The sequence below is a fragment of the Bufo gargarizans genome, chromosome 3, assembly GCF_014858855.1.
Source record: "Bufo gargarizans isolate SCDJY-AF-19 chromosome 3, ASM1485885v1, whole genome shotgun sequence".
Classification (NCBI taxonomy): Eukaryota; Metazoa; Chordata; class Amphibia; order Anura; family Bufonidae; genus Bufo; species Bufo gargarizans.
Genome location: NC_058082.1, coordinates 133,309,840 through 133,329,113, shown reverse-complemented (window position 1 = coordinate 133,329,113; position 19,274 = coordinate 133,309,840).

The following is a 19,274-nucleotide window of genomic DNA, read 5'->3' as shown; positions in this document are numbered from 1 at the left end:
TTCCCAGCCACAACAGGACAGCGGTAACGAGAGATTTAGCAGGATATAAATTTGAGGCCTAGTATTTAGGCGCTGGGTGACAGGTATGGGTTTAGTGACAGAATTAGACTTGGAAATACACAGTAGCGGGTGTGTGTGAAGTTATTCTGAATGACCCAATGTGCACCTTGAATATTATATACCCTTTTAGGGATAGATTTCAAATAGCTCTGATATAGCAGGAACCACTAAATTATGAAATTGCTAAATTGGGAATTGTATTTCAACCCAGAACAAAAAATGTGCTTTGACGGACACTAAATAACTTTCCCAGCCACAACAGGACAGCGGTAACGAGAGATTTAGCAGGATATAAATTTGAGGCCTAGTATTTAGGCGCTGGGTGACAGGTATGGGTTTAGTGACAGAATTAGACTTGGAAATACACAGTAGCGGGTGTGTGTGAAGTTATTCTGAATGACCCAATGTGCACCTTGAATATTATATACCCTTTTAGGGATAGATTTCAAATAGCTCTGATATAGCAGAAACCACTAAATTATGAAATTGCTAAATTGGGAATTGTATTTCAACCCAGAACAAAAAATGTGCTTTGACGGACACTAAATAACTTTCCCAGCCACAACAGGACAGCGGTAACGAGAGATTTAGCAGGATATAAATTTGAGGCCTAGTATTTAGGCGCTGGGTGACAGGTATGGGTTTAGTGACAGAATTAGACTTGGAAATACACAGTAGCGGGTGTGTGTGAAGTTATTCTGAATGACCCAATGTGCACCTTGAATATTATATACCCTTTTAGGGATAGATTTCAAATAGCTCTGATATAGCAGGAACCACTAAATTATGAAATTGCTAAATTGGGAATTGTATTTCAACCCAGAACAAAAAATGTGCTTTGACGGACACTAAATAACTTTCCCAGCCACAACAGGACAGCGGTAACGAGAGATTTAGCAGGATATAAATTTGAGGCCTAGTATTTAGGCGCTGGGTGACAGGTATGGGTTTAGTGACAGAATTAGACTTGGAAATACACAGTAGCGGGTGTGTGTGAAGTTATTCTGAATGACCCAATGTGCACCTTGAATATTATATACCCTTTTAGGGATAGATTTCAAATAGCTCTGATATAGCAGGAACCACTAAATTATGAAATTGCTAAATTGGGAATTGTACTTCAACCCAGAACAAAAAATGTGCTTTGACGGACACTAAATAACTTTCCCAGCCACAACAGGACAGCGGTAACGAGAGATTTAGCGGGATATAAATTTGAGGCCTAGTATTTAGGCGCTGGGTGACCGGTATGGATTTAGTGACAGAATTAGACTGGGATATGGCCAAAAAATAACCACACTATTGCTGGTTAAATGCACTTGGTGACGGGCGCAGCTTGCCCCTGATTTAGTATATGGCCAAAAAATGAACAGACTATTGCTGGTTAAATGCACTTGGTGTCACAGCTTGACGCACCACACTACTGAGGGTTAAATGCACTTGGTGACGGGCGCAGCTTGCCCCTGATGTAGTATATGGCCAAAAAATGAACAGACTATTGCTGGTTAAATGCACTTGGTGTGACAGCTTCACCCTGATGTAGGCTTTAGCCAAAAAACAACCACACCATTGAGGGTTAAATGCACTTGGTGACAGGCGCAGCTTGCCCCTGATTTAGTATATGGCCAAAAAAATGAACAGACTATTGCTGGTTAAATGCACTTGGTGTGACAGCTTCACCCTGATGTAGGCTTTAGCCAAAAAACAACCACACCATTGAGGGTTAAATGCAGCTTGGATGCACTTGGTCGCAGCACCGCACAAGACACAAAATGGCCGCCGATCACCCCAGAAAAAAGTGACTGACAAACGGTCTGGGCAGCCTAAAAACAGTGAGTGAGCATTTGAATTTCAGCAGCTCAATGATGCACAGCTGCAGATCGATCGATTAATCAAGTGAAGTCCTTTGGAGGAGTTAATCTGCCTAATCTCGCCCTACTGTCGCATCCGCAACCTCTCCCTACGCTAATCAGAGCAGAGTGACGGGCGGCGCTATGTGACTCCAGCTTAAATAGAGGCTGGGTCACATGGTGCTCTGGCCAATCACAGCCATGCCAATAGTAGGCATGGCTGTGACGGCCTCTTGGGGCAAGTAGTATGACGCTTGTTGATTGGCTGCTTTGCAGCCTTTCAAAAAGCGCCAAGAAAGCGTCGCAAAAGCGCCAAGAAAGCGACGAACACCGAACCCGAACCCGGACTTTTACGAAAATGTCCGGGTTCGGGTCCGTGTCACGGACACCCCAAAATTCGGTACGAACCCGAACTATACAGTTCAAGTTCGCTCATCCCTAGTTGCAGCCATTAACGTAGGTGGCGGCGAAAACCCTGATGGAAGCAAGGCCCTCAATCCTTGGCATTGATAGCTCCTGTGCCATCCCAGGGTATGACTCACTCCTGGCCTCCACAACATTCACCCAGTGTGCCGTAAGGGAAATGTAGCGTCCCTGGCCAAAAACACTTGTACATGTGTCAGTCGTTAAGTGGACCTTCCGAAAAAATGGGTTGGTCAGGGCACGGGTGATGTTACGGGACACATGCTGGTGTAAGGCTGGGACTGCGCACTGTGAAAAATATTGGCAGCTGGGGACAGAGTACCCCGGGACAGCAGCCACCATCAGACTGTGGAAAGCCTCAGTGTCCACAAGCCTAAATGGCAACATTTCCAGGGCCAGCAATTTGGAAAGGTGCACATTTAGTGCTATGGTCTGTGGATGGGTGGCTAGGTGTTTGCGCTTTCATTTAAAAGCCTGGTGTATGGACATCTGTACGCTGCGCTGGGACACAGAAGTGGATGTGTTAGCTGATGGTGATTGCAAAGGTCCAGGTACATGGTGGGAGGCATCCGGGCCTGTGTCTTGGACAGGGCATGGGCCACCATGCAACACAGGGAAAGAGGAGGCAGTGGTGTGACCCACAGACACTAGTTGGGGACCCAGGCATTCGGCCCGCCTATTAGTGTGCAATAATGCCATGTGGCGGATCATGCTGGTGGTTGTGAGGTTGTTAGCGTTCAGGCCCTGCTCATTTTGGTATGGCACAGGTTGCAAATGACAATTCTTTTATCGTCCGCACTTTCCTCAGAAAAGCGCCAGACTGCGGAACATCTACCCCTTGGCAAGGGAGATTGCCACAAGGGGGTGCTCTTAGGAACAGTTGCGGGCCTGTTTGGTGTGGCCCGCCTTCTCCTTTTTGCCACCCAACTGCCTCTTCCAGCCTGTTGCAGTGCTGTGGATTCCGCCCCCTCTGTACTGCTGTCCTCGCTTGGCTTGCCACCTTCCCAGGTTGGGTCAGTGACTTCATCGTCCAGCACCTCCTCTTCCACTTCCTCACTCTGGTCATCCTCCTGACTTGTTGACCTAACAACAACCTCAGTTATTGACAACTGTGTCTCATCATGAACCTTTTGAGACACTAATTGCGGTTGACTTATTGGCAACTGTGTTTTATCATCATCATCCACCTCGTGAAACACTAATTGCTGTTCTCCACCATCATTTTCTTCTGACTGTGGATGCTCCAGAGTTTGGGAATCAGGGCACAAGATCTTCTCATATCCCTCTTTAAGCGGGCTTGGCTAGAGGACCAAATTAAGGAATGGCAATGGAAACAGCTCCTCGGAATATACAAGTGTGGGATCACTTGTTTGCCAAGAATCTTCATGGTGTGTGGAAGGACTATCAAGGTGAGGATTCTGTTGACCAGACTCTTGGCTACTGAGACTGGACTTTGTGGAAGACTAGGTGGTTCTTAACCGACTGGAAGCATTATCTGCTGCAATCCAACCGACCACCTGGTCTCACAGGTCTGACTTCAAGAGTGGTGTCCTCACGTGCCCTACAAACTGGGACATGAAGCTAGGTATCATGGCTAAGTGTGTTTCTTGTGCTCTGGCAGCAGGCACTGTTTCACCTTGCCCAGGGCCACGGCCTCTGCGTGCACCATCATCAGCAGCACGGCCACTTCCATGTCCCTTACTGCACTCCTTGTGTATATTAAATGGTATATATGCCTGCAAGTATGTCACACATACAGTAGCGCAGGTTTTGTAAGTGTATGCGCAAATAAAGTACACAGAATGTCACAGTTATTTTTAAGATGTGCACACATTAAACAGGAGGTATAGCGCAAGTAATGTCGTTGTCACCACCGCCTAATAAAAAATTACACTGAATGAATGTCACTGATATTTAGGATGCGCACACGTTAAACAGGAGGTATAGCGCAAGTAACGTCGCTGTCAGAGGCGGCTCTAGACTTTGTGAGGCCTTAGGCCAAACTCGAACATGAGGCTCCCATGAAGATTTGGGATGCTTGTGATCTCCCGTACGGCGCCCTGGCCCAGTTATCTAAATCGACCCTCCCCCCGCACACCGCATTTTGCTGTATTTCCCATACAGCAGCACATACCTGTCACATCCAGGGCCTTCAGGTGACGTCTCCTCCAATGTAGATCTTCTCTGTCATCATCTCCATTCAGTCTGGACACTTCTCTCAGCCGCCTCGTCTCTGCAGAGTGTGACACACAGACATCTTAGTATCCTCACTTTTCTATCATCATCCCCCAACCTGAAGTCCCCACAGTGTTATCCTGCTGCTCGCTGTGCCCCCCAATACCCCCAAATACTATCCTGAATAAATAATAGTGCCCCCATAGTAATAGGGCTCCTCATAGTCCCACCAATAGTAATTCCCTTCTAGAATGCTCTCATTAGTAATACTGCCCCATTATGTAATTTGCCCCCCACACTGCCCCCATTAAGTAATTTGCCCCCACACTGCCCAACATTATGTAATTTTCCCCCCACACTGCCCCCATTAAGTCATTTGTCCACCACACTGCCCCATTAAGTAATTTGCCCCCCACACTGCCCCATTAAGTAATTTGCCCCCCACACTGCCCCCATTATGTAATTTGTCCGCCACACTGGCCCCCCACACTGCCCCGTTAAGTAATTTGTCCGCCACACTGCCCCCATTAAGTAATTTGTCCCCCCGCCCCTATTAAGTAATTTGTCCGCTACACTGCCCACCATTAAGTAATTTTCCCCCATTAAGTAATTTGTCCGCCACACTGCCCCATTAAGTATTTTGCCCCCCACACTGCCCCCATTAAGTAATTTGTCCACCACACTGCCCCGCTTAAGTAATTTGCCCCCCACACTGCCCCTCTTAAGTAATTTGCCCCCCACACTGCCCCCATTAAGTAATTTCTCCCCACACTGCCCATTAAGTAATTTGTCAGTCACACTGCCCCCATTAAGTAATTTGCCCCCACACTGCCCCCATTAAGTTATGTGTCCGCCACACTGTGCCCTTTAAGTAATTTCTCCCCCACACTGCCCCATTAATTAGCCCGCCACACTGCCCCCATTAAGCGAGAGGCCTTAAGCGACGGCCTAAGTGGCCTAATGGAACAGCCGCCTCTGGTCGCTGTCATTACCGCCTAATAAAAAATGACACTGAATGAATGTCACTGATATTTAGGATATGCACACGTTAAACAGGAGGTAAGCACAAGTAATGTTGCTGTCACCACCACCTAATAAAAAAATTACACTGAATGAATGTCACAGATATTTAGGATGCGCACACATTAAACAGGAGGTAAGCACAAGTAATGTTGCTGTCACCACCGTCAAATAAAAAATTATACTGAATGAATGTCAATGATATTTAGGATGCACAAACGTTATACAGGAGGAATAGCGCAAGTAATGTCGCTGTCACCAGCAGCTAATAAACAATTACACTGAATTAATGTCACTGATATTTAGGATGGGCAAATGTTATACAGGAGATGTAGTGCAGGTAATGTCGCTGCCACCAGCAGCAAAAATATTTGACTGAATGTCACTGATATTTCGGATACGCAAATGTTATACAGGAGATTTTATACAGGAGATTTTGAGATGTAGAGCAGGTAATTTAACTGTCCGCAGCGGACACAGTCCACAGAAAAAGTACACTGGATGTCACAGATATTTTTAGGCTGCGCACACGATACACAGGAGGTGTAGAGCAGATAATGTCGCTGTCACCAGTGGTGAAAAAAATTACACTGAATGTCACTGGTATTTCGGATGCGCTACCGTTATACTGGAGATGTAGTGCAAGTAATGCCGCTGCCACAAGCAGCAAAAAAATTTGACTGAATGTCACTAATATTTCAGATAAGTGTTATAAGGAGATATAAAGCAGGTAATGTAACTGTCCACAGAGGACACCGTCTATGGAAAAAGTAAACTGGATGTCACAGATATCTTTAGGGTGTGCACACGTTAGACAGGAGATTTGGCGCAGATAATGTCGCTGTCTGCAGCGGCAAAACAATCGCAAGCTATTTCGCACAGGTTGCGCTAAAAATGTATAATGCTGCCAGATGCAACTATAGTCCTTAAAAGGACTTTTGGGTCTCTAACAAGTTTTAGCAATTTAGCGCACGTTTCGCTAAAAATATATGTTTCTGCCACACACAATAGACATTAAAAGGACTTTAGGGTCTATAACAAGTATAAAAACTAAAACATTGCTATTTCAATCCCTACACTATCAATCCCTTCTGCTCTCCAGCTCTCACTGACTAATACTGAGCCGAACACGTGTCATCGGGTGCTATATAGCACCCGATGACGCGTTCCGGCCAGCCAATCACTGTAATGCCAGCAGCCAACATGGCTACGGCATTACAGTGAATGGCAGCACTTACCGGTATGTTTATTGGCTGCATAGCAGCCAACAAACGTGCAGGGAGGAGACTCAAGCATCGCGCTCGAGCACATGCAGTGTTTGGCCGAACACGCTGATGTGCCGAGCATTGCGTTGCTCGAGCCAAACTAGTGTTCAGTCGAACATGCTCGCCTAACACTAATTACTAGTATTCAGAAAAGGAAATAATTGTGGATTATTTTAATGGTATTTATAAACTAATGGTGTGTTCTGCATATGAAGTAGATATTGTACTCTAATGGAATTTTCTTTCCAATTACATTTTTCACCTATTAGGTCAGGTTAATATCCCTGTTTACTTTCCCATTCTTCTCACCCGTCAGATAATACAATTCTTGTATTTTAAGCATCTGCTTATTTATGCACATTTGGCATCCATTTTAGCCATTTCCATCTGTGATCCGGTATTTAAGATGGAAAAAAAAAGTTCTGCATGCATACATGTGGCACATAGCGCACGTCTATATGGTGATTTTGACTGCAGCAACTGTTGCATGACCAAAGATCACAGTTAGGCAGGGCTGCCATAGGAAAGAATGGGCTAGAAGCTGGATGTGAATGTTTGAAGCGGCCATGACACGTGAATCACAAAAAATCCAACACTGCTGGATTTTTGGCGATTCGCAAGTCGCAGCAAATGTGCAAGTTGTACTGCAAGATCATTCATAACTATAGCTGTATGTGGTAGCAATCGACCTGTGTGTGTTAAGTTGAAATTGAGCGCCAAGACTCAATCATACATTTACGTGTTTTCACTTTCCACACAGTCGCAATTTCATTTTTTTGGTGGGTGCTTTCAATTGAATTAAGCAGCATATGTACGTAATTAGAGATTGCCTTGCAGTTCGCCTGGCGGTCATTTCACGGTGAACTTTGCTCGTTCGCGGTTCGCTCAACAGGCGAACATATGGTGATGTCCGCCAGCGCCATATTCTTTTGCATTGTGCCAAACTTTGACCCATGAGACATCCATCAGGTGGGACAGGACAGTTAATTGAGACATTTTTTAGCACATGGACACACCCCCTACCCTATAAATAAACCCGATCTGGCCGCCATTTTACATTCAGTCTTTTGCCATTGTAGGGAGAGGTTGCTGTGTGGAGCAGAGACAGACTGTTAGAGACACAAAACACTAGCTAATAGGGCCACAAAAGTACTTTTAAGGACTAGTATAGGTGTTCTATCGATAGGTATTACATACTGAGGGGTGTGATATACTTATAATATACTTTCTAACATAGAAAGTGGATTATAGTCCATTTGCATTGTGCAGCATTTGTGTGCGGTTCTGCTGAGATACCGCAGCTATACAGAGGTACCGACACTATTGGAACAACTAATTGCAACTGGTGTGATATACCAGTTGTGGCCCCCCAAAAAACTGATTGAGGCAGGGGTGTGATATACCTATAATATAATTTCTATATAGTGCATTTGTATTGTGCAGCAGTTGTGTGCGGTTCTGCTGAGAACCTACAGCTTCTGCACCCTCCTCATTCTCTGTATCAGCACCTTCCTCACTCTCTGCTGTGTGCACCCCCAAAAGACACCACCACCATGACCACCACCACTATAGCTCCTCCACTCGAGTCAGAGGAATTATTTTGCCATCCATAACCAGACCTTACCGATGCACAGCCATTTTTGGCATCAGATGAGGAAGTTGAAGTAACAACGGCCTACACCCACAGTACCCAGGTCAGCCCAAGGAGGGTGGTCCCTGCTGTTGCTGCCTACTCCGAGATCTCTAATGTCTGTGGTAGTGAAGGTGAAGATGATGACGTGTTGATGATGCCCACAAGAGAGGAAGAGGAGGGGAGTTCAGAGGGAGAGAAGGAGCTGCAGCAGCCTGTGCTGTCAACGCATAAGTCACGGTAAGCCCAACACTCACCTAGGAACGACCGCCTTAAGGCACCTGGCCTCCCATCACCGAGCCCAGTAAGAGCAACATCGTCAGAACCCACAAAGCCACACTCCCGGCGCTCCACGTCCTGCATCTTCTCCTCTCTCCTCCCATTTGTCCTCCACCTTCCACCGTGTCGTTGTTGCTTTCATCTGGCAGAAGACAGTATTCTGTTGCCCAAATGTTTGAACAGGATAACCCTTTTGCCCAACGGATGACAGCCGGCTTGTCGGAACTGCTAGCCCGCCAACTACTGCCATATAAACTGCCTCTTCTTCTTCTCCTCCTCCTACTCCATCCTTCATCTCCTCCTCGGCTGACTCCTTTTCCACTGTTGACGCATCTTCCGCTGCATACCCCACCTCCCCAGAACCTATTTGACGTGCCAGGTGAGACGTTGCCATGCTGTGCAGCGGCTGTTGTGCCTAGAAGCCAAGAGCCACACCGATTCTGCACTGCTTTAAGCTCTGTGGTCACAGGCCGATCAGTGGCTAACCCTGCTCAATTTGACAACGGTGCCAATCTGCTGAGTGCGATGAAACAGGGCAAAACGCAACAGGCCAGGAAAATCTCTGGCCATTTTAGAAGATCTTACACGGCCATGGCTCGCCTTGCTGAAATTCAGTGGTGACACCATTTGCCCGTCAGACGTCTGATTTGTGACTGCTCAACACGCTGGAACTCCACCTTGTATATGCTTGATCAGCTGCTCTACCCAAAACTTGCCTTTAATGACTACCTGTATGAACTCTGCGGCAGGACAGGTTCTAGGGAGCTTGTTTTTTTTTCATCACGCCAGTGGCTGCTCATGCGCGACACATGCAAATTTTTGCTGCCATTTGATGGGATCAACCACCTAGTCAGTCACAACCCAGGCGCCATTGTACCTTATGCCTATTTTCTGGAGTGTTCATTGCGTTGTGTCATTGATCAAGCCGTCGAGGAGCAGGAAGATGAGGAAGTCACAATGCTGAATGAATTCCCAGTGGGGGCTACTCCATCTGTGACAATTCAGCAGGAGTCTGAAGACGAGTCAGAGGCGGATGGTGCCTGGGGGGGGGGGGAGGAGCAAGAAGAGCAGGCTTTAAACTATTCTGGAATCCCTGGTATTGTCTGTGGATGGGGGGAGGAGACAAAGGACAACATTCTCCTGGGCTATGAACAGGAGCCAGAGCGCTCCATCACTTCCAATTTAGTGCAAATGGGGGCCTTCATGCTCCAGTGTTTGAAAAGAGACCCCCATATAAAAAGCATAAAGGGCAAGGACCAGTACTGCATGGTAGCGTACTTAGACCCCCGGTACAAACACAAAATGGCGGACATGTTACCAGCATCACAGAGGGCTGTCAGAATGCAGCATTTCCAGGACTTGCTTTGAGAGATGCTGCATTCTGCTGTTGCGGGCACTGGCAGAGGAATTTCCACCCACAGAGAAACAGTTGTGAGTAACAATCCTACAGCGCATGCAAGAAGAGGGTGGTTTGAAGATGTGTTGGTCACTAGATATGAGATCATTCTTGAAGCCAACCCATCAACCACCATCCCCCGGATCCAGCCTCAAGGAACGCCTAGGCCCTAGACCGACAGGTGTCCGACTACATTGGGTTAACGGCCGATGTGTACGATCTGAGAAGGGAGGAACCCCTTGACTACTGGGTGTGCAGGCTTGACCTGTGGCCAGAGCTGGCACAATTTGCCATGGAACTCTTGGCTTGCCCCTCGTCGAGTGTCCTGTCCGAAAGGAAGTTTAGCGCAGCAGGGGGGATTGTGACCTATAAGCGCACTCATCTAGCTCATGACAGTGTGGACTACCTCACATTTCTAAAAATAAATGAGGCATGGATCTCAGAGGAATTCAACACCTGTGAGTCCCCACATATCCGCCACCATCCAGAACAAATAATGGTCTCTGTCTTATGTAAATACTGTGGCATAAAAGGTATTTTATGTCCAGTGAATGCCTAATGTTTGGGACCTCGGAGGAATTCAACACCTGTGACGACCACATGTTATCAAATTTTAACTATTATCATTTGGGGGGTTTTCAAGAGGGGGGATTTTGTTAGCCATTCTTTTAATCCAATTTAATATTTTTTGTTCTTTTAAACATATGTATTTGACATGTATTTGTACTGACCTGCAGTAAAATTGATATCCAATGACCGTCTAATATATCTCCAGCCACATAATCATCTTTTCTGTCTAAAATAACTTTTTTTAGGCTCCAACAGGCCACATTTTTGACAGTTTCCCTTTAAGATGCATAAAAATGGCCCCTGATTAAAATACATATTTTTTATGGGAATCTTTGCCATTGATCCGCCTCTGGTATGTCACTGTCCATGTTGTGGGACGATTTGTGCACTTCTTGTAAGTATTTAGTGGCTGCAATAATGACCTGAAAGTTTTTTCAGGTTTGCTTGCCATTAAAGTGAATAGGGCTCGCCGTGAACTTGCGGTTCGCAAATATTTGATCGCTTTCGCGTGATCGCATTCGTGAGTCGTCCCAGATAATGTTCATCCATCACTGCATGTGATAACTGCTTCAATACCCAATCTACCTGTGTGTGTTAAGTTGAAATTGAGCATCAGGCCTCAATTGTCTGTTTACGTATTTATAGTTCTAACACGGTTGCAATTTTTTTTTTTTTGGGGGGGGGGGTCTTTATACTAAATTACTGCAGCAATATGCATGGTGTGGCAGCAAATGACCTGTGTGGTAAATTGAAAATGAGTGTCAAGCCTCAGTCGTCCATTTATGTATTTATAGTTTAGATGCGGTTGGAATTTAAATTTTAGGTATTGTCAAATGTAATTAAACCAGCATATATATGTGATTACTACAAGATACAAGGTAAAACAGCAATCTACCTGTGTGTAGTAATGAGAAATTGAGCATCAAGCCTCAATCGTCTGTTTATGTATCTTCAATTTCCACATGGTCACAATTTAGATTGTTTTTAGGTATTTAAACCATAATAAAAGTCTGTGATGGCTAACCCCCAGCACTCAAGCTGTGTTAAAATGACAACTCCCAAAATGCACACTTGCTTGGCTGTTCTCAGAACTCAGAAATGAATGGGGAATACTGGGAGTCTTAGTTTCACCACACCTGGAGTGTGGGAGGTTAGCCATCACTGATATAGGTGATCAATAGTGTTGAGCGAATTAGAGTTAGGGAAAATTTGATTTGCTGCTAAGCTGAATTTCCGTGTGCTTTGTGGTAGCGAATCAATTTTCCCAAAGATGGCAACAAAAATAAATAACACTTCTACACAGAGGCCCAAAAAAATCAGAGCACAAAACACACTAGAATGTGGGTAGTAGCAACACCAACTATCAGACCAGAAGTAGCAGTAGAAAAAGGAAGAGTATTGTGCATTAGATGGCTCACTCCTCCTCTCAGTCGCAGCAGGATGACAAGGAGGTGAAGTAAGAATCCAATACCGAACTATGGAGCCAGAGGTCACAGTGTTCCTCCTGCTCCTCCTCATTGTAGCCCAAAATAATTAATAGAGGGCCGTCTTACTTTTTTCTAAGATGTGGATATAAAACTCCACCATGCCCAATTGTTAGCTAGTCAACAGAGTCTCCCAATTGATTACTTGTATGAGAGTCCTTGCCATTTAGACTGTCTTGAGTAGGAGGCTGGGGAGGGGACTGGTGATCCCATGCATACCTTTGTTGATGGTGGTGGAAATAGTGGCACCTGTAGCCTTGGCATTGGTGGTGGAGGCAGCGACAGTTCCAGTCCATAAAAATGCAGAGGGGGGGGGGGGGGGGCAGGAGCCCATCATGATATCACACAATCCGATAAAATCAACAGGAAGGGTGAGAACTCCGATGACAATTGTGTACTGGATAGGAACCAGGAGCTTTATTATAGTGCTGAGGAGGAGGCAACATCATGGAGAAGGGCAGTGGTGGCAGAAATAAAGAACAGAGGCCACATACCTCCCAGAAAAAAAGCCTGAACCATGTCTGCTTTGAGATCTGGTGATGCCGCTGATGCGCTCCTTGGGTTAGGCCCAAAACATTGCCATGTTGGAAGATTACCCTGGAAGAGAGAATGCGAGCAGTTGTAGCTAAAGTACATAAAGCAGCAAACATCCCGCTGGATGTCACCTCGCTGACTCTAACTGGGCAAGGTGGTCAACAAAAATAAGTACAAGATCTTGGCCACCATGAACTTGGAGTAAATAGCACATGTTCCCTGCATGGCCTTTTAAAAATGCACTGGTTTGCACATGGTGCTGGCAATGTGCAGAAGACTGCCCCTCTTTTTAGCCATTTTAACGTAGTGAGGAACGCTCTCCTGAACTTGCAGCATCAGAATGGTATGCAGATACACTGCGTAATCTGTGACGTTCCAACTTGCTGGAATTCAACATCGAACATGCTTGATCATCTATAAAAGCAGAGGAAAGCCATGAACGATTTGGTCATGCACCAGACCGCCTCAGAAGATATCATGTGTATTTTAAAGGTTGGGCAAAGGCAAATGCTGCAATTCTCCCTCATCTCCCTCATATGCATTTATGCCATTTGAGGAGGAGGAAGAGGAGTTGGAGGAAAAAAGAGGATAATGATATTGACAGTGACACCGGCCACTGCACCCAATTGTCTCAGTGGGGGGCGGAGGTGGAAAAAACTGGCTCTCTGGCCATGCTGTCCAGAAGTGCAACTTGTAAACTCATTTGCTTATTCAGTGACAGGCTTATCGTTGACATCAAGAAGTCTGATGATTATTGAATAGCCATTGTTTTGGACCCCTGCTACCAAAGGAAAAAGGTGGAATGTTTTTTTTTTTTCTTTAAGACCAGTATAAATTTACCTAATTACTGTGTCAATATCAACATTTTCTCACAGACAAGGCAATGCTGAGCCTACATCATGCCACTGCCACTAATGCCTATGGGTCATTTACTCACTTTCTACACTTTTGAAATGTATACATTATATATATATATATATATATATATATATATATATTATTTATTTATTTTTTGGGGGGAGGGCTACATTTCTTTAAGGTGTTGCATAAATGTACGTGATTACTGCATCAATACATACATTTCATCACAGTCAAAGCAATACTGTGACCTGCATCATGCCACTAATACCTGAGGGTCAGTTTCCATGTACTCAACAGTTGTCAGACTTGACAACAGTACAAAATACATTTTATTGCATTATTGGGTTTCATCATTTTAAAACCTTCAGGACCGTCCAATACAGTATTCCCAGGTTATTTTTTGCAAATCTGATATGTCACTTCATGTGGTGATAACTTTGAAAAGATTTTACTTATCAAAGCCATTCTGAGATTGTTTACTCGTCACATATTGTACTTCATGACAGTGGTAAATTTGAGTCAAAATATTTCATTTTTAGTTTTTTTTTAAATACCAAATGAACCCAAAAAATTTAAAAATTTGAAATTTCCAAATTTCAATTTCTTTTAAAACAGAAAGTGATACCTTATAAAATAGTTATTACTTTGCATTTATTAAATGTCTACTTTATGTTTGAATCATTTTGTTAATGCCATTTTATTTTTTGGGGACGTTAAAAGGCTTAGAAGTTTAGAAGCAAATCTTGAAATTTTTCTCAAAATTTCCAAAACCCACTTTTTAATAACCAGTTCAGATCTGAAGTCGCTTTGTGAGGCTTATATAATGGAAACCACTCATAAATGGCACCATTTTCAATGGCACTGATTTTCCAAACTTTCTTAACCCTATAGGTGTTCCACAAGAATTAAAGGAAAATGTAGATGAAATTTCTGAATTTTACTTTTTTTGTCCGATTTTCCATTTTAATCATTTTTTTTTCCAGTAACAAAGCAAAGGTTAACAGCCAAACAAAACTCAAAATTTAGTTCTCCGATTCTGTAGTTTACAGAAACACCCCATATTTGGTCGCAAACTGCTGTATGGGCACACGGCAGGGTGCAGAAGGAAAGGAGCGCCATATAGTTTTTAGGACTCATGCACACAACCGTTTTTCGGGTCCGCATCCGAGCCGCAGTTTTTGCTGCTCGGGTGTGGATCTATTCACTTCAATGGGGCCTCAAAATATGCGGACAGGGGCGTGGCTTGGAGAGCACCAGAACGGACGCATGTCTCTGTAGCTCCGCTACACACAGTCTTAAAAGCGGCTCATAGGAACTCTTTACAGAAGATTTCACTAGCCTGACTTCATTCCTAACAACTAAAGGCTTTAATCATCATGCTCAAGATGCCGAGGGGCAAAAGAAGACCAGGAACTCCAGCTAAGCTCACCAGCTTCTTCAGCCCGGCATCGCTCCAAAATGGCGCCGGCTCGCGGGAATCCACAACCCCTGTGCGTGAGGAAGCTGCTCCTGCCTTCGGATCTCTTCACAACTCACCAGCCGACAGTTCACCGTCCTGCACCTCGGACAAATCACAAGGCAAGTCGCACTCCTCTTCCTCAATCCCCTGTACACCCAGACTTTATGGGTACAGGGAAACCTCCCAATGCGGCCCCTATTACTTTAGAAGCCATGAAAGAGCTATTGTCTGATCTAAAATAATCATTTAACAATGACCTTAAGACAGCTCTCTCTTCACTAAAGGCAGAAATTACTGCCATAGGTGACCGCACAGCTCATCTAGAGGAGAAAATGGAGGAGTTTACAACTGCTCATAACTGTCTTGTGGACGCTCATAACTCTGCTGAGGATGACATAGCTGCTATCAAGCTACAATTGGCAGACATTGAGTACAGGTCCAGAAGGAACAACATCCGATTTAGGAATATTCCAGAAACAGTGCAGGATGAACAACTGCAGGATTACTTGATCGATCTGTTTTCAGCTCTGCTACCTCATGCCTCTAATACAGACCTACTAATAGATAGAGTCCACAGACTTCCTAAACCTAAATCTATCCCAGCTTCCCTACCCAGGGATATTATAGCAAGGATCCATTACTATCACATCAAGGACTCGATCCTCAAAGCTGCAGCCAAAAAGCCGGACCTTCCTGAACGATTTCAAGAAATCTCACTTTACACAGATCTTTCTCCTGCTACCCTAGCCAGACGCAGGGAATTCACTAAAATTACACAAATTTTAAGGGAGCAAAAAATCCTTTACAAGTGGGGATTCCCAGTCAAACTCATAGTTCACTACAATGGACGCACTGCGGTGTTAATTTCTCCTAAAGAAGCTATGAACTTCCTATCTAAGAATGCCCTCACCAAGGATTCAGAAGAACTAAGAAGCCCTCCAAATAAAAAACACCACACACTTGCCCATGAATGGACAGTAGTAGGCTCTCCTAAAGCTAATATTTCTCCAAAATAAGTAACTACTTAAATTTTGGCTAGTGCCAAAATAACTGTTCTGCTATCAGCCTGATTCAAAATAGTATTTAGACTGGTTCGGAAATGTTAGAAGTAGATTATCATTCTAATTTTCACCACCACCTCCCATGTCATGCTAGCGACCTGGGGTCGCATTGGTTCACTTAGAACCGGACTTTACTATCTCACTTTTACATTTTTTATTTTTTTGGTTTTACTTTATTTTAATGTTCTGTTTAAAACTACTTGTTTGTGGTACATTGGTAGTTTACTGAATGTTTCACCAATACAGGTATATTCTGTATTATATCCCCTCTGCGCACTTCTTTCCTCTAACGCATTATGGTTCTGCGAATTGCCTTCTTAAATGTTAAGGGCCTTAATAGCCCAGCCAAACGCTCTTTTTTTATGGAAGGAAGCCCACAGACTGGGATGTGATATATTTTGCGTGCAAGAAACGCATTTAAATGAAGCAGACAGCTTCAGAATTAGCCATAAGGACTTTCCCACTATCATACTTTCACATGCCTTCAATAAGAAAAGGGGTGTTTTAATCGCTATCAAAAAATCTATCGCCTTTCAAACTTTATCTCTTGATATAGATCCTATGGGTAGATATATTATTGTTACATGTCTGATTAATAACTCACCTTATACTATAGTATCTTTATATGCCCCTAACTCTAGAACTTTAAGTTTTATCAGGTCTGTCTTGGAGTCCGTTTCAACCCAAAAGAAAGGTTCCACCATCATCTGTTGAGATTTTAACCTGGTAATGGACCCTCGTATTGACAAATCTACTCCTGTAAGTAAAAAAGACAACTATAAACTTAAAGATTTATGTCACAAGGTAGAGCTTTTTGATGCATGGAGGTCGCTTCATGCCTCAGAAACAGACTACTCCTTTTTTTTTTCAAATCTACACAACTCATATTCCCGGATAGACTTCTTTTTGGTTGATAAATGGCTACTTCAAAAGGTGGTGGACTCCAAGATAGGCCCGATTACTTGGTCTGATCATGCCCCTATTACAATCTCCATTCAAGAGACTTTTAACCTCAAACACTCTTCCCCATGGAGGTTAAATAACCTTTTATTATTGAATAATCACTACAAGGTATTAATTTCAAAGGCAATAACAGAATACTTCCAACTCAATACTAACCCAGAGATCAACCCAACAACACTATGGTGCGCTCACAAAGCGGTAATCAGAGGTCTCTTTATTAAATATTCCTCAGAAGAAAAAAAGAAAAGATTACTTAAGATAGAAGAACTACACAACAAACTCAGAATCTTAGAAAAAGAAACCCCAAAATCCCCAACTTCCCATATCTCTCAACAAATTATCAACACTAGACATGAAATATATCTCCTGATGCAAAATAATTTTGAAAGGCACCTTAGACAATCTAAGGCACAATTTTACAGACAAGGAAATAGAGAGTCCAAAATGCTAGCCAATCAACTTAAAAATAAAGCAGCAAACACCCAAATTCCCTTCTTGTGGTCCACTAATAAAAGCAAAATAATAAACCCCCTTAAAATTGCTGAGGAATTCGCCAAATATTACCACTCCCTTTATAACTTAAAAAACGACCCAAATTCTCATCAACCAACCAAAGAAGATATTAACTTATTTTTGAACAACATATCACTCCCCCTTTTATCCCCAGATCAACTCTCTTTTCTAAACAAACCCATTTCTCCACAAGAAATGCTCGATACAATTTCCACTCTTAAAATAAATAAATCCCCGGGTCCAGATGGTTTTATAAATGAATATTATAAATCCTTCTCCCATATCTTAACTCCCCATTTACTGTCTTGCTTTCAACATATGATGTATGACAAGGGTATTCCCACAGAAATGCTCCAAGCAATAATAATTACTTTGACAAAACCTGGGAAGGCCCCCAATACACCAGCTAATTTTAGACCAATATCTCTTTTAAATACTGATCTAAAATTATTTTCAAAAATATTAGCTAAACGTCTGGCAGACATTCTACCAAGTCTGATAGATTCCGACCAGGTAGGCTTTGTCAAACACCGACAAACATCAGACTGAACAAGACGTTTTCTGGACCTGATTGAAATAGCCCATATCCGTCGAACGCCTTCCATGCTCCTTTCACTGGATGCAGAGAAGGCGTTCGACAGGGTTCACTGGGGATTTCATCATTCAGTCCTGAAAAAATTTGGATTTAACGGCCCCTCATTATCTGGTATATTAAACTAATATTCCTCACCCCAAGCCTTTGTTTACTCCTCTGGATTTAAATCCCACTTATTTCCTTCTCAAACGGCACTAGACAGGGATGCCCCTTTCCCCTTTAATCTTCGCTCTAATAATGGAACCACTTGCTACTCATATTAGATCATCCCCCCACATTACTGGTATTTCAACTTCAGAAAAAGATCACTGCATAGGCTTATTCGCGGATGACGTTCTCTTATTATTATTATCTAATCCAGCCACCTCTCTTCCTCACACTTGTAATATACTTTCATCCTTTTCGAAGGCATCCTACTACAAAATTAATACCACAAAATCCCAAATCCTAAACTTGGGAATTCAGGAGAAAACTGTAAAGTCCCTAAAACTAGCCTTCCAATTTAACTGGGTTAAAAAATCAATACCCTACCTAGGGATTAACCTTACAGAAATCCCCAGCAAAACATTCACTCTTAACTATATTCCCCTATTTCAAGACATCAAGTCTAAACTGGCTTGCTTCAAAACACAAGGTATTTCCTGGCTAGGCAAAATCGCTGTTATAAAAATGAGTATTTTGCCCAAAATTTTATACTATTTCAGAAACCTACCTATTCCAATACCTATCAAATACCTCAAAGACCTGCAAAAACCCCTCTTACATTTTATATGGGGAGGCAAATATCACAGAATAAAAGCAGATATACTCTATCTTCCCAAAAAAGAAGGTGGTTTAAACTGTCCCTCAATCATACAATATTATAGACCTACAATCCTAGATCAACTAAAACACCTATGGCATAATGACCAACAAAGAGAATGGTCTTGTATAGAAAATATTCTCTTGGAAAACATTCTCTAAAAGACCTTCTTACAGCTATGTCTCTTTTCAAGTTTCTCCCCAACAGCAACTTGGCCACTATTAAAGCTATCTTTAATGTTTGGGACGTTGTTGCTAACAAATGTCAACTATTTGTCTTACCCCTTCAAGATTATAACATTTCAATACTAGAATCTTATATCCCAGATTTAGAC